This window comes from Chenopodium album, chromosome 9, assembly GCF_948465745.1.
Source record: "Chenopodium album chromosome 9, dcCheAlbu1.1, whole genome shotgun sequence".
In the NCBI taxonomy this organism is placed as follows: Eukaryota; Viridiplantae; Streptophyta; class Magnoliopsida; order Caryophyllales; family Amaranthaceae; genus Chenopodium; species Chenopodium album.
The window spans coordinates 26501975-26505264 of record NC_137842.1 but is presented as its reverse complement, the minus strand read 5'-3'; the positions used below and the strand labels follow the sequence as shown (position 1 = coordinate 26505264).

Here is a 3290-nt window from a genome sequence, read left to right as displayed (position 1 = left end):
AAAACTGCCACACTCACTCTCATCCGGTGCCAACCACGCAGCGCCACATGACGCACTTAGCATTCGGCGTCAAGGTTGCCTTGCTGGCGCCTAAACCATTGGCTGTGCTGCTGGCTAGTCGTTACCATGTGCGTACCAGCAAGCATGTCACTCTTGCTAGCAGACTAATGCTTGGCGCTGCTTCCTTGGCGCACCAGCAGTAGCGTGATGGCGTCACATGAGCCTGCACATGCGTGCAGCAAGCCACACACGCAATGCTGGTTGCTGCTGCTGGTTTTGCATGGCTGGTGCTGCTAGCATTGCTAGGGATGCGCCAGCTACTGGCTAGCAATGCACGCTCAATACCCTTGGCTTTGTATGGTGCGCATGCTGGCACCATTATTATCCCTAGCACTCAGTTTTTTTCCGGGCATTTTGATAGTATGGGTGGTTTCGTAATTCGTTGATTAATTGAATTTTACTGTCTTGTCGTTTTATTACTAATTCGACTCAACTTGCGATGCTCGGTCTCGACGCTCCTAGATCGATATCCAACGTCAATGTTCACAATACTCAAGATTAATTCATAGTGTTGGATCGTTAGTTGCTTGGGTGTGACCCAAAGGGTTCAATTGACCTCACAGAATAATTAGCTTTCTAATAATTCCGAACCTTCTATCAGAGTAATTTACTTGTTCGAAGGACACCATTGATGTGTCTATTTTATATAGTATTTTACCCCCGTCCCTTGGTGTAATTAGTAGTTTTTTTGGCTCTTTAGAGCCACTTTTATTACTAATTGGTGTTTTCTAGTGTTTTCGTAAATTTGGTTGACTTTTGCAGGGAATTACACTTTTGGAGTATTTTCCAGAGATATTTTAGAGCAATCACGAACATTGGAGAAGCACGACCAGATTTTATAGCCCAGGGCAGGTTAGAGCCATCGAACCGGTGATTAAGGGCTCGGTATAGGTGATACCGGGGCATTTGGACCGAGTATTCAAGACCGGAAGAGGAAACCCAAATTGGCCCGAAGAATTGGGGCTCAATCGTAGTCCAAATAGTGGCCCAAGTGAACCGCCCGGCCAAAGAGGCTGGCGCCCGGAGGCGCTTCCGGCCGGGCGGGAGAAGCTAAGGTGGTCGCCCGGTGACGCGCCCGGCCGGGCGCGAGATTAGTACTAGGGAGAAAAAGGCGCGCCCGATCGGGCGGTGCCTCGCCCGATCGGGCGCGTGTATTCATTAAGGGACGATTAGCGTCGTTTTAGTTTAGGATTTGTATGGAGTATAAATAATCCTCCGTAATACGATTTTAACTCTCTCTCTTTTCCCTTTACACTTTCTTTTACTCTCTTAATTATTTTATTAGATTTTTTCTCTCTCTTAAACCTTTGTTCTTAATCTACTCTTAATTCCAGAATTGTTTGGTAACGATTTCTCTTCTCTTAATCTTAGTTGTTTATTTTAATCCTTTCATTATGACTTGTTTTATTGCTTTGATTCGTTTAGTTTTTACTATGTGTGAGTAGTTCTATTTCTAGGGTTTATGAGGATCCATAAATAATATGAAGGGGTAATTTATTGTTGTTGATTGTCAATGCTTAATTAATTTCCTATTGATTGATTTAATGCTCTGTGACTAGATTAGGCCTGATCTTTTATGCATGAGTTTGACAATATTGATTCGAGATTCGACAGATGAGAATTGATGTTTAGGTCTAGTTTCAATAGGCAGGTTATTTTATAAATAGTTAAGTCGAGATTCGAGAAATGAGATTTAATACCGGTAAATTAATTGTGTGATTGTGTGAATACGTAGCGAAAGCCCTTTACAATCTGATTAATTTATGCGTTGATGATTGATTATTATGTTTTACCCTGAAATATTATTTGCTGGTGAACCTATGCCCTAGGCCTTTTATTCATTGTTTCTCCTCCTACTTTTTTTCTTTCCCACTTTTACTCTTTGTAGTTTAGTTTCCCTTCGATAATAATAATAATTTGTTACTCTATAATCTAGATTATATTAATTAGTTAGGAATAAAAATACTCGTTTCCCTGTGGATTCGACCCTACTTCCCTATCTATTTTAATTAGTGGTTTTAGGAATTACTTTTGATTAGGGGATACGACTTTACCCTGTCAAAATTTGGCGCCGTTGCCGGGGAAACGGTTTTATTTTTATTTCTGATTGTTTTTGTAATCTAGATTATTTTCTTTTTGTCTCAGAGAGCTTTTGTTCTCTGAGGCAAATCTCACATTTGCTTCTAGTTTTTGTTTATGCCTAGGTGTTCCAGATCAGGGTACATCTCATTCGATCCTGAGATCGAACGTTTCTTCCATAGACAGAAAAATTTCTACAAGCAAATCCTGGCGGATTCTGGTGATAATAATAATAATCACCGCGATCCTCCAACTGGTTCTAGTGATTTAGAGGCATCATCAGATGCAGAATAAGAGATGGCGGTTCCAAAGAAGCTTAGTGATTACTCACAACCAAATCTTACAGATTTTCCACATCTCACCCCTACTCCGGCTCTTGATGGGGTTCAATTCGAAATTATACCTCAGTTTATAACGATGATAGAGAGGAAGCAATTTAGTGGAGCCAAGGGTGAAGACCCAAATCTTCACATTGCCTACTATTGTCAATATTGTAATACCATCAGGCAAGCCAGGGTCACTAAAGACCAAATCATGGAGATTCTCTTTCCCTTCTCTTTAACTGGAAAAGCTAATTTGTGGTTTAATGGCTTAAATAGAACTGCACTTGGTATAACTGACTGGGAAACTCTTGTTTTGAATTTTTATAACAAGTATTAACCTGCAGAGAGAATAGCCATACTACAGAGTGCGATTCAGAACTTTGCCCAAGAAGCCGATGAATCTTTATATGAGGCTTAGAAGAGGTTCAAGGATTTACAAAGAGATTGCCCTCACCATAATTTAGCACAATGGCAGTTAATCCAAGCCTTTTATAATGGCCTTGGAAATTCTTCTCGAATAACTTTAGATTCTGCAGCTAGTGGGAGATTTATGAATCTTGATGTTGAAGATGCAGGTCAAGTTATTGAAGACATGGCGATACACAATTCCCAATATGGGAATCCTAGAGGATTTTCTAACAAGGGGAAGCATAGTGTTGACTCTGTATCCATTTTGCAAGCTCAACTGACCTCTATTTGCCAAAAATTAGATAATCTAAGCACTGCTAATGTAGCTAATGTTTCTGCGATAAACAATAATTCTAATGAGGCTTTCTGTGAAAATTGTGGTATTATAGGTCATTGGGAACAAGATTGCAGGAGTTCCAT

The 3290-nt window shown here is 40.4% G+C and overlaps 1 non-coding gene across 1 annotated transcript; it reads right to left on the bottom strand.

Annotated features, from left to right (window-relative positions):
- Nucleotides 1–2817: 2817 nt before the first annotated feature.
- LOC145561043 (small nucleolar RNA R71) lies at nt 2818–2924 on the bottom strand. Its single transcript, XR_014093626.1, has one exon. It is a non-coding gene; the product is annotated as a small nucleolar RNA R71 (small nucleolar RNA).
- Between the last annotated feature and the right edge of the window lie 366 nt (nt 2925–3290).